This window comes from Euprymna scolopes, chromosome 2 (genome assembly GCF_053919585.1).
Source record: "Euprymna scolopes isolate OS-2025 chromosome 2, ASM5391958v1, whole genome shotgun sequence".
Lineage (NCBI taxonomy): Eukaryota > Metazoa > Mollusca > Cephalopoda > Sepiida > Sepiolidae > Euprymna > Euprymna scolopes.
The window spans coordinates 102647118-102660775 of record NC_136483.1 but is presented as its reverse complement, the minus strand read 5'-3'; the positions used below and the strand labels follow the sequence as shown (position 1 = coordinate 102660775).

Sequence of the window (13658 nt, the reverse complement as noted above, 5' to 3'; positions counted from 1 at the left end):
GAAGACGGTACCTCATGACTCATGATAGAACAGATACTATACTATCTCTTCCTTCAAAAAAGGAGGAGGTGATGCCTGGGAGGATAATATCTCATCAAAAATGAACAGATACTACACTACTCCTTCCCTCAAAAAACGAGGAGGTAATACCCAAAGGAATGGTATCATAACAACAGAGCAGCTATTTTACTACTACTTCCCTCAAGAAAGGGAGGTTATGCCTGAGAGGATGGCCACAGGACAACAAAAAAAAATACTACACTATCTCTTTCCTCAAAAAAGGATAGTCTCATGGGAACAGAACAGATACTACACTATCCCCACCCTCTAAATTTAGCATTTAGCATTCTAAAATAGAATAGTAAAGTTTCTTCAGTATTAAAAGCTAATACAATAATAGCGCTAGTAGTTCCGTCTTCAGACAGTGATACCAAATCTCCATTAGTAATAGATGTGTTTTTCTGAACAAATGTCGACTGATATTAATAGAGACCCTCACATGGCATTCTATATTACAGGCTACTTCGTGGAGTAGTTGGTTGTCATGACTGGAGGACCATAGGCCAATTTGTTTAGTCAAATAAAAAAATACAAAATCTTTAACTTAGGCATTACGCCATGTTTGGTTTTGTGAGAGGGGAGTAGTGGGAGGAGGGTCGAGTGTCATACATTTTGACAACAAAACTTTTGATTACTCTTAGATATATTCTTTCCCCAAAATACTGCATTCACTCCCTGACTTTAAACATACTTGAAACATCCCAAATGATTTCAATAAAATTTTATTTACAAATATATATATATATATATATATATATATATATATATATATATATATATATATATATATATATATATATATATATATATATATATATATATATTTGTGTTGAGACGATTAATTGGAATCAGGAGTCAGAAAAATCAGAGCTTTTTGGGGTATCAGAATCGGTAAAATTTTAGCCTATTTTCCGATGCCAAAACCGATTTCTTTAATTAATTATTTTAGTTGATTTTGTTTTTATAAAACATCTTCCACTGCTTATAGTAATAATAAAATAATAAATATTTATTTATTTAAAGTTCCAGTAAGACTAAAATCTCTAGATCACCCTGTCACAAGTGTGTTTTTACGTTTGAGAAAATACATGCACATTTAAGATGTGTTTTTATAGTAATCGGGACAGGAATCAGGAAAAATATTGGAATCGTCCCATCACTAATATATATATATATATATATATATATATATATATATATATATATATATATATATATATATATATATATACGAGATTAATAATGGGGAGTGGGAAGATCTACAAACACTCCAAAAACAAATAACAAAGCAAAATGCTAATGAGGCAGGTTAGTAAGGCCTTGGCAACCCTTTGCCAAGTGTCAGATCATCCACTGTTTTCTGGGTCAACAGAAAACAAGCAGGTCAGTTTCTAAATGGGAGTGGGGGTTAGGTGGGAATATCAAAAATACAAAGATTGGAATAGAATATAGGGATAGATGGTGTTCTCAAGATAGAAATAACATTTGGGGGTAGCCAAGGACAAAATAAATGTGAGGAATGCAGATCTTGGGATGCTCTCTGGTACCAAAAAATAAAACTGGGTTAGGACATTTATTCCAGTAGATAAGAGTCTTTTTTATTAAATTCTAAGGGTTAGGTTCCATAGAACCCAGGACTACATATGACATGCTTAAGGAGGCAACATGTACTTGGTTCCTTGATAGATGCTTAAGCTAATGTTGTGCACTCACCTCCTATTGAATTATAGGCAGTGTAATCTTTTTAATTGTATCTGATCTTTACTTTAAGCTCATGCTTAAGTCAATACCATGCTGTTCTAATATAGAACGCTATAGCCCCTCGGTAGATCTTCTTTCTCTTTATTAGATGCAGACGATTTGGAAAAGTCTCTTGATCAAGATTTGATTCACGCCATTGGTCAAATTTGAGATGGCATCAATCAGTCATAGATGCCATTAAAGGCGACTTAAAATTGCAATTATATCTACTGTTAACAGACAAGAATTATAGTTTGGAGTTAATTTTTTAAAATGTTAAAATCATTCTTCGTATCTATCAGTCACTTATGGCGATCATTTGGCGCATAGAAATGTCTTTTTCAATTGAAGAGAATCAAAAAACGAATAGAAGAAGCACAATGGAACAAGACAGACTAAATGTGTTTTATTTCGCCAGTCTCATAACTCTCATTTCCCTTATTTTGCCCTTTAGTCCTCACATTCCATGATCAATGTTTCTGACAAAAGAGGGAAGAATCTACTCATCTAACACTATTGTTGGCTTGGTTTTTTTACTTTGAATTGTGTACGTTTTAATTTTTTAGCTTCCTACATCAAGTGGCTTCATGCCTTGTCTGGAGCGATTTCCATAAAAAAAAATGACTTAACATTACCATGATCTGTGACAATATTATCGGATTGAAAAGGGTTAACACAAAACTTGTTTTTTTTTTGTTTGTTTTTTTTTGTTTGTTTTTTTTTCTGAAAAATGCCTACAATTTAATTAGAGAAAAGGCTAAAATTTTGTGAGGAAAAAAAAATTGTTTTTCTCATCGTGCGAATATGAAATCTTTTATAACAAATGGACAATCTGACTCTTGTAACCCGTACAGGCCATCTGAGGTAAATGGACAGTGATGACTGACTGTTGAGAGACATATCCTAGAATTTGGGAAACGTTTGAATAAATTCCTTTTGGTAAAGTGTGTTGTTCATGTAACGGTGAATCTAGGGAGGAGGAGAAGGAGATCAGGTTCCGATAAGAGATAGAAAATAAATGAAAAAAAAAAAAGAAAAGAAAGAGAGAGAGAGAGAAAAGCAGATCTCTGCCGAGTTGAGAGGACTGCCAGAGATCAAAGAAAATCTGTTGACTATTCTTAAGTCAGAAAAGGGGATTCCGTGCCAAAAACTCAAGATGATTGTAGCAGAAACAAATAGAACTCTTTTTCTTGTGCCTCAGTGCCTCCCCTGACTGTGCGATATGGCACATACTGACCAATCAGAGTCATAGCGCAGGGACCTTCCTTACCCCTTAAGGAACTCTAACTGTTTCCGTTCAGGACAAGAAAAACTCCTTTTTTTTCCAGCCAAACGCCAAAGAGAGCGGACCTATTTCCTCACTCTCCCTCTCTGCCTACACCGGTATCGACGATTTTCACTTGGGCAAACAAGTTTTATCCGAGTTATATCTTTTGGGCATCTTACCCTGACTCGCTTCAATAAACCTTTTCCTTGTTAAGTTTTACAAAGTTGTTTGTTCGTTTATTCAGTAGCTTGTGTCGAATTATTTATTTTATTAGGGAGAGCCCGAAAAGCACTAACTCACTCCCTTAATGATATAATAATTTGATGGCGTCTGATTCTCAATAAAAAGTGAAGCAAAGCTTCAAGAACTTCTTTCCGCTCATCCACAAAATACATGTTGTTAAGAGACAGACTCTTGACTTAGTCTCTATATCGCCAAATTTTTTATTCTTTATTTTTTTCCCGCACTGCACGCTAATGAAATAATTGTTTATAAACGTTTTTTCTTTTCAATATTTTTTTTTTTTTTTTTTACTATTTTTGAAATTTAGTAGAATTAGAAACAGGGGAGGTAATTAATTTCTGAAAGCTTAAAAAAACTTGGGCCAATTCGGGAGAAATTAGTTATTTCCCTTGTATTTACGTCATACATTACAAGCAAACATAGCAAATTTTTAAATAGAAAAGTAAGATCTGGCCTTCGGGCTAAGATCTAAGTGTAGTATCTGTTCTGATGTTACATTTAAGTCAATGGAAGAGAAACACTTTTATATTAAGGCAATTTTAAGTTTTGCCTACTTCCAGAGTGTCCCTTTTGGGGGAGCTGGTTTAACCCCTACATTAAAAACGACCTTGTGTCACATATTGTTCTCGTGGGGAAGCAATTAAATGTCAACATGATGAAATTTTTTTCGTTGAATCATGGAAATACTTCTTTTTTTTTTTTTTTTTTGTAATAATGCAGAAATATTTAACTAATTGCGACATGACAATTGAGTAAATAACGTTGATTTTACTTGAAATTGCCCTAAAAAGATAAAGCTGGTATTTGGGTTTGACTATGAATGCCCTGGAAAAGTCCCTTTTGATTAATGTTTAGTTTTAAAATATGCAAACGAAGAAATGATTTGCGGCGATTTTAAATGGTACCTTATAAATTTAAATCATTAATAAGAAAAAGAATTAAAATGAAATGGTGAGATACACCCGAGCTTGAACAAGGGACCATACGATCTGCAATTACAATTAGTTAAATATTACTGCATTATTATATAAAACAAGTATTGCTTCGTTGAAATTGACAAGTAAGTTGTTAACAATGTTTTTTTTAATGAACACTCAATTTTTCAACTATCGGATTTCATTATTACAAGGAAGAAAAACCAAATATGTTTAATTACTTTTATGAATGTATAACATATAATTTTTTTATTTTTTTGAAAAATATATTCGTTTATAGACACAGCCTCACAAAAATGAATGAATGTTAACAGTTCAAAAAATATTCGTAAAGTGTTTTTTTTAAATAAATATGTTTATTTTCAAAAATAAGGATATTCGTGAATTATTTTCATCAAATAAATGTTTATTGAAGCTTTTTTTAAAATAAATATTAAAAAATTATTTAAATGAACACATTTGAAAAAAATTATATGCAATAGATACACAAAATTAGATAAACATATTCATAGAAAAAACGGTTTACGGATATTTATATTTATTATATTTAAAGACAATATTGGAATGAAATAAACAAGAACCTATGGAATTTTTTTTCAATGGGGATGTCAAATTGGCTGCCACAGTCTATTTCCTATTTAGTATCACGGAGCAATGGCTTGTAGAAGACTAAGATATAAATACCCTAAACTCGCTACAAGAAAAAATAATGAAACGAATTGAATGAAGGAAACAAAGAACTCAAATGCTGGAATAAAATAAACATGTCGTTTATTTTCTGTTGAGAAATGAAAGTCTTGGGTGTACACGTGGAAGGAAAGGGGAATGCAATAGAGAAACGCGAAGTGGCAAGCCGGCCTGTAGAAAGAGAGGGTTAAGCTCAGTAGAGCGTCGCGCACATGTCTGTTTTGATGGACAAAAACGAAGGGGAGATAGAGTGAGAAAGAGTGAGAATGTCAATCCAGGTTATGGAGATAGAAAGCATATAAAGTGTACGTACTGTTTGTTAGCTTTTTGTCCCACATAGTAGCAAGTGGTATGGGATACGCGCGTGCGCACGCCTGCCGAAACGGCGGTGGCTGGTGCGCCGACCAACCACCTCGGAAGGCAGGTTGGAAAAGGAAGAAGCCGCTTATTGCTCTTTCTTTTATTGGTGTTTCCGGTGGTCTTTTGCACATGTGTGGATTTCCCTTGAAAGGGGAAGTGATGTCGTCCATCTGTGCTTACATGTGCGTACGTGTGCGAGTACATGTGTGTACGTTAGCGTGTGTGTATATACACGTGAATGTGAGTGTATGTACGCGAACGTGAATATATGTACGTGTGTGGACGTGCACGCGTATGTTTGTGTGCACATATGTATGTGACAAGCAATATAGCTTGAAATGTGAACGCGTGTTTTTGTGTGAGACTAGAAAAGGCTCGCGCAGGCTTGAATGAGTTAATATGCGTCATTGCAGAAGTGTAACTATTTTACCAAATCATCCAGTTAAGATAAGTTGATCAATTTCTCTTTCAGTCATATAATAATATTATAAACTTGAATTATGTGTTTTGTTTTGTGTGCTATCAGCTAGAATCGAAACTAAAACATTTAGTGTTCCGGCCATGGTTGTTACCGTTTAAGCTATCATCAGATGGATAAAAAAAAAGTTAAAAATGAACAGACTCTCTCTCTCTCTCTCTCTCTCTCTCTCTCTCTCTCTCTCTCTCTCTCTCTCTCTCTCTCTGGTTCAGTATAATGATTAGAAAGAAAGAAAGAAAGAAAGAAAGAGGAAAGAAAACAAGAGAAAGCAGAAAGAAAGCTAACTAATTGATTCGTGGATCTAGTTTCAGTATTGTTTTTAAAACAACTACCTGTGTGATTGAAAAGAAAAGTGCATGTATACAAGAGCACTTTAAGTCGACTTACGCCAGCCAATTTCCAAATCTTTTATGAATTTTTACCCATTAGCAGTTATTTTTACCAACTAAAACCTCATAAAAGGCGCTTCTGTTTTAGAGGCGGATTATCTAAGGGAGATAACTCCCGTTTACAAAAAAAAGACAAAAAAAAAAAAGAAGCATTGTCGAAACAGTTTACGAAAATGTAACACATTAATTAACAAACTTTAACAAAAATAAATACAAATGAAAAATATTAATACACGAATACTATATACCTGAACAATTATAACTAGTTAATCAATCGAAAAAGGAAACAAGTTATAAACAAGTTAACAAACTAAAAATGAAATAATGTTCAACAATAATATAATAATACGTTTTTATTTAAATGTGAAGTAATAAGATAATCAGACTTGTTAATTAAAACAAAACCAAGAATAAATAAACTGTAACAATGAAACAATGTTAAAACTACAAAAAATAAATGAACTTGCGTTAATTAATAATAATAATAATAATAATAATATATATATATATATATATATATATATATATATATATATATATATATATATATATATATATATATATATATATATATATATATATATATATATATATATATATATATATATATATATATCAAAGATTGATCCCGTATCGCAAGAATTATGCGAAAGAATACTTCCCCCTTTTCCCTTTTCCACCAAAGAAATCCCATGAGATGAAGGTGGAACATCTCAGTCTTGGTCCCAACAATGCCCGGATATATGAGACTAAAAACCAAAAGGGATCAATGTGTAATATAGTTTTCTTTTTTTATTAATTTTTGTAAACTGTTTCGGAAATGCTTTTCTATCTTTTTTTTTTTTTTTTTTTTTTCGGACAGACAGAGTATCTGTTCTTCAGATTGCTGCACTTCTATTTCTTGTTCTCTTTCGGTGGAGGAGAAATCCTTCACGACTGAGACAATTTTTATTTTTGTACCTTTTCTCCACGTTAAAAAACGACCCTGGTGTCTAACTCTGTCTCGTGGGGAGGCATAGTAAATAGGTACAATAACACATAACGGCTCTGCGATCTTGCGTCTCGGAGGAGATATGCAGTATGCACTTTGAAAAAATGAAGACAGACAGACAAACAGACAGACATAATGAGTTTTATGAACTAGAATTTAGATTAAAATAACACATTACCTTAACAACAGTTAGTTTTAGCTTTATAACAATTTCGTTCGATTGATAATTTACAAAACAAACGATAACATTTAACTTTCAGAATATTATTTAAAACATAATAATTGGGGAAATACACACACACACACACACACACACACACACACACACACATAAAATGCCATAGTTTCTACCTCACCCCACCTAAAAAAAGATTCCCTAGACAAGGAGCAAAATGTAGTATCTGTTCTAATACTATACTTCATCTTTTCTGTCCTCGTCAGTGAAGGAGAAATCCTTCTAGACTGAGGTAATTTTTATTTATTTTTTGACCCAATCCAGAGTGCACCTGGATTTTACTCACATTAGAAACCGACTTTACATCTAACCTCGTCAGTGAAAGAGAAAGTCTTCGAGACTGAGGCAATTTAAGTTTTTTTTTTTTTATCATAATCCAAAGTGCTTATTTATTATTATTATTTATTTATTTATTTATTTATTTATTTATTTATTTATTTTAGGCGAGTTGGACTTTTAGCAAACTTAAAAACCGACTTTGCATCGGACATTGTCCTCGTGGGGAGACGAGTAAATAGGGACCACCCTCCGAGCAACAACGTATCGTCAATGCAGCCTGTGAGATATAAAATAAAGGCTTTTCTTCAACACTCGCATTGCCTACTTCCGACTAATCAGTCTCCATGTCTACTCAAATGTCAATGTCAGTGCGGCCTTGTAAAATAGAAATCAATCAAAAACAATTGCTGTTGTGTTTCTTTTATTTAGACTTACCTCATACGGAATCAAATTATTTGGAGGTTGAACCATTGAGTCGGTGAATCATTCTTTGAACGATTCTTCACCTGAGCTCGTGTTGTGATCCAAGGGGGAAAAAAATTGAGCTTGAGTTGTGATCTACGGGGGAGAAAAAAACCAGAGAATCTTTCGTCGTGTGCTCAGCGTTGATCTCTTTATATCACGCCACATATAAAGACACTCTTAGGGGAAAATATAAGCTTTCTCTCGTTGCTGTCCTGTGTGTGAGTTTGTGATGGGGGAGGGGGGAAATAATGTGCAGAGACAATTCGTGTTAATCTGTAAAGTAGATGAGGATATTTTGTCTATTTTGTCAATGTTATATATTTACTTTATATGTACACTAGCAAGGCTCGTTGCCTGTGGGTATGGATAACAAAATAGTAGAGGTGTTGTTTTTTTTTTTAAAGGTAGCATGTGCAAAATCTTTCTTTTAAAGTTCCCTCTCCCCCTATGCTCCGCCTCCTCCTCCTCTCTCTTCTCTCTCTCTCTCTCTCTCGTTCAGTATAATGAGTAGAAGAAAGAAAGCAAGAAAGAGGAAAGAAAACAAGAGAAAGAAGAAAGAAAGCAGACTGATTGACTCTTTGATCTAGTTTCAGTATTGTTTTTAAAACAACTACCTGTGTGATTGAAAATAAAAGTATTTTAACAACCAAACCTCTTTCCTTGCACTTTTTTGGTTCTCCTTGACATCAAGGCTCCTTGCCTGAGCCTTAATCTACAATACATAAAATTATTCATGCATAAAACTTTATGTTATAGTAAAATGAAAACAATCACTGAATTAAAAAACAACAATAAAAACGATAAAGTTTAGATGAGATGTCCTTTTGCAAAGCCATATGCAAATCAGTTAATTTTTATAATGGAGATTTTAGACACATGCCCAGTATATCAGAAAGCCACGGATCTTCTATTGTAAATATGAATTTGGTGTTTTAATTTCACCTTCAGTACTATAAATGACCCAACTTTATAAAATATCAGCCTGTCATCTAGACGATTGAGGTTTCATTCTGACTTCAAGCACCTGCTTGTCTAGCCACACTTAAAAGCTGTGGTACAGCGAAACAGTCTGTCTGTCTGTGGCGGACGAGCTATGCTCCCCTTCTTGGGTTGAGCTCTCTGCTAAATGATATCACTGATTATCATGCAAAGCTTTTTGTGTAAAAAAAAAAATGGGGTACTCTTCGGCAATAGGCAGTGTTAATATGAACATTGTGATTCTGCTTACTCAGAGCAAGTGACTGATAACCTAGTGATTAGGAACAATAACTGTTGACTAAACAGTTGAATTTTGGTCCCCACTTGAAGAACTTGCTTGTTCAGCCGCACTTTCTCCACATCTGAGTTTTCATCTGTCTCCATTCTCTTACACTTCTGCACACAAACTGGTTATCATTTCTGAACCTATCAGCAATTGCACTGCACTTCTTGTGTAGTCAATGCTAATAAGTACCACACAAAATTAAACTGCATCCGATTTCCTTTTCAGTAAACTGCGCAGCTTTTCTGAGTATTTCCAATACTACGACCACTTATCACCACTTTGGTCTTATCACCCAGGGTCCTGGATATGACCGTAAACTATATCCAGTGGTGAGGCACCAACTTGCTAGCTTTGGGGAGCGTGTAGCCACCCTTTGTCATTGCTCCCAGGTCCACTCTGACCCGGAGTGGTAGTATCTGTTAGGGTCTCAACTATGGGTTAAATAGAAACCGACTTGAAAACAACAAATATATTCTATAAGAAAATTTTTCTTCAAAATCTTTGGATTTGGCATTAAATAACCTGAAAAGGGTTGATATGCCGTAAAACAAAAACAACCAATTATCACCAAGGTAACAAAACTTCTGAACCAACCTCAATAACTTCACCATCCAAGTATACTTTGTCCCCATCTGAGTTCTCATCCATCTCTGTTGTCTTACACTTTTTGCACAAAAACTGCTTATCCTCGTTCAACTTACCAGTAATTCCACATTTCTTGTGTACACAATGCTTACAAGTACCATAAAAGATTGAATTGCACCCAGTTTTATTTCCAAAAATCAGATCAGGGGGAACTTTCTTTCTATTAGAGATTTCTACAACCACTGATCATCACTTTGGTCTTCTAACATTCACTCTTAGACCTTTACTTTCTATAGCATTTTCTCCAAGTATCCAAATTAATAAGTAGATATTCCATTGTTTCACAGAAAAGCACAAAATCATTAGCATCGGGCGGGTTGTCCAGACCAAATTAACTCTTTCCCTCTACAGTTCTCTATCTCCCATGGCTTTAGGAAGATCTCCAAGTTGTAAGCCAGTGTCTTCTGTCAATAATTTTGTGTACGTATTGACAGGTCTTTCTATTTTAGTGGTTCCGTGTTAAAGATCTCACAGTACCACATCATTGATGACCTCACCTTCCCTTCTGTAGCAATGTCCGGCATATTGTGTTCTTCTTTCTCTTATTACTGAAGAGGTCCTTGGCAGCTGACCATACAGACGGCTAATGGTTGAGTGTGTTTTCCAATTTAAGTTTAATACTATGCGGAACATTCTAGTGTAAGTTCCATCTAACTTACTTTTTATTTTTATTTTTTTTTATGTAGAGTCCATGCTGGTGAACCATAAAGCAGCATATTCTCCACTGCAGCTCTAAAAAAGTTTTTCTTGATCTGTTCTGAGAGTATAGATTTCCATATAACTTTCAGTTATCAGCATCAACCTATATGAAAGTCCATGAACAATGCTTCTAGGACAGAAATAAAAAGCAACGGACCCAATACAGACTAATGATGTATTCCTGCTTTAACATTAAAGCCGCCACTAAATGTGCTGTTAAGTCTAACACGCATGTGAGTATTTCTGTATATTAGTTGAACTATCGTCACCAACCACTCGTCTGCCACTAGCTTATGTAAAACCTGTCAGACTACATTTCTTCTGTTAAATGCTTTCTTCAGATCCACAAAAGCAAAATGCAGGTTCGTTTTCTTACCAAGGTACTTCTTTTGCATTTGTGTCAGGTTAAATATAGCATCAGTGCCAAGGAATAAGCAAAAAATTACCATGCTATGTTTAATCCGATATTCTCAAAAACAAGTTAAATTTAAACTTAAATTTAAATTTTATATTGCAAGACCAACTACATTTAAAAAAAAAAGGATGAAAAGAAAAAGAAATATGTTGGATTCTGCATGTATACATTCAATGTACGTACATTGGTTTTATGTGGATGTGTAGGAGGGAGCAAAAGTGGTGACGCTGATGTGTGTGATAGTAATATTAATTTAATATGTGTGTTTATTTTATGCATGTATGTGTTAAGCCGTGGGACATTGAAAGTGTCAGTATGAGCAGAGGTTGCATATAACAATAATGGTGGGTTGGTCTATATGTTAAACTGATGATACTGACGACGACGACGACGACGACGACGACGACGACGACGACGACGACGATGACGATGACGACGATGACGACGACGATGACGACGACGACGACGACGATGACGATGACGACAACGCTTTTCGTCTTTGATACTGAAAAAAAATCAATAAAATGCTTCATTGCAAGGATGTGAGAGCCGCATCTACAACAACATGGTTACCACTGAATCTTTTGTTACATTTTCAATAACAAAATAAAAGTCTTTATACGTATGTGTTTGGTGTTTATACATGCTTGTATATGTGCATCTCCTCATCATTGCTGTTTTGTTAGTTGGTTGCTCTACTAAAAGCTTCTTATTATATTCAGAAAGTAATACAAGGAGATGTTCGCTGAGAGTTTTCTTCAAGGTTTTATTTTGGTAAAAATTGACTCAGGAGAGAGAGAGATGGATAGATAGATAGATAGATAGATAGATAGACAGATAGATAGACAGACAGACAGAGAGAAAGAGAGAGAGAGAGAGGGGGGAGACTAATGTTCCCTTAGCTAATTATTTACTTTTTAACTTAACTGAAATGAGTGATGCACACGGACAGAGATATTGAGGTAACATTTTGTTTGGATTATCAAGTTCCTACATCAGTGGCCAACTGCCTCGTGCAATCCATGGCAGACTTGCATTATTCGATGTTTTGCCATTGACTTCCACTCCCGCTCAAAAAAATGTAATGTCATTCATTATCTCCTCATATCTCTGTTTTGTCTACCGTTTGATCTGCTGCTCCCTGCATCAACTTTACGTCACCCATCTCTTGGAACAATTCTGTGTACAGATCTGAGTTATGATGACATGCACTAAATGTGATCCTAATAATAGATCGATATGGTGAATACTATCTAACGTTTGTACTTTGTGCAGAGGTTAAATTTTGAAGGTAACATTTTTTTTGGGGGGGGGGGATTGGCTAAGTATACTTATACATGAATAATAATCACGTTAGGTTGAAATGTAGGCATAAACGTGTGGCAGCTGAATCGCAAAGTGATTCTTATGAATGCTAAAAAGCAAATGGCTCTCATTGCTACATTCTTTCTGTCTCTGCTACGTTGGAATTTGCTTTCCTCCTCCAAGTTAGTCAATGCATGCACATACACAATGCCACACTGCCAAATACTCACATATATATATATATATATATATATATATATATATATATATATATATATATATATATATATATATATATATATATATATATATATTACTTACACACACAGATTATTCACACTATGAACATTTTGACTTGCGACTATTAACCTAACTTTCCTTCATTAAATACGAGTTTGTACAAATGAACATTTTCATGATATAAAAAAACTTTGTATAAAAATGTTTTGCTATAAAATTTCGTTTTTCTCAATTTTTTACATTTACAGTGTTCTTGTTCATGTTTTTAGTTAACAGTTGCTGACTGACAAACCTATTATTTCAATTCTTCATTTATTTCTAGTTTTATATGCATGCATACCCGTGGGTATTCTTCATTTTCTTCCTATGCTAAAACATAACATTTATACCGAATTCATATTAAATGTTGATGCGGTTCTTGGCAATACCAAAGACACTATTGTCATCCAAAAAATGGCCCTATCAAAGCCAGGGACCACGCCACCGATGAAAGAACATCAAGTAATTCTTAAGTTTTCTTGGTTTCAGAAATAACATTAACCTGTACAAATGGAGGGTTGACTTACACACAAAATAAAAGTGCACATCTATATAATAAAGATAAGTATACTTTTAATAAAAAAAGGTATACTTTAATGTCACAGAAAAAAACTTGAAGTGTAAATATAATAAAAAAAACTACAGAAATAGTGCTACACTGTTTAAACATATATGAGAACAAACAATTAAAAAATATTAATACAAATTGGAAATCTTACAATTAGATTCTCCTTGCAATATAGAAATAGTAGAAACCGTAAATAATGCTCAGATCAATTGGAAAATATCAAATCATGAACTTTAAAAACCAAATTAATTTATTAAACAAAAGCAAGAATGTATAACTTAAATGCGGACACATAAATAAATATTTGCTTAAATAAAAAGTGTAGAATAAAAATAATCAATAACATAATAGTTA

At 33.9% G+C, this 13658-nt stretch overlaps 1 protein-coding gene across 1 annotated transcript in view; it reads right to left on the bottom strand.

Moving 5' to 3' along the window:
* Positions 1–8322, bottom strand: part of LOC145293627 (CKLF-like MARVEL transmembrane domain-containing protein 7) — a 71170-nt gene extending 62848 nt beyond the window's left edge. Inside the window, exon 1 of the mRNA XM_080140038.1 lies at positions 8100–8322. The gene's annotated coding sequence lies outside the window, so the exon portion shown is untranslated. The remainder of the gene's footprint in view (positions 1–8099) is intronic.
* Positions 8323–13658: the final 5336 nt, after the last annotated feature.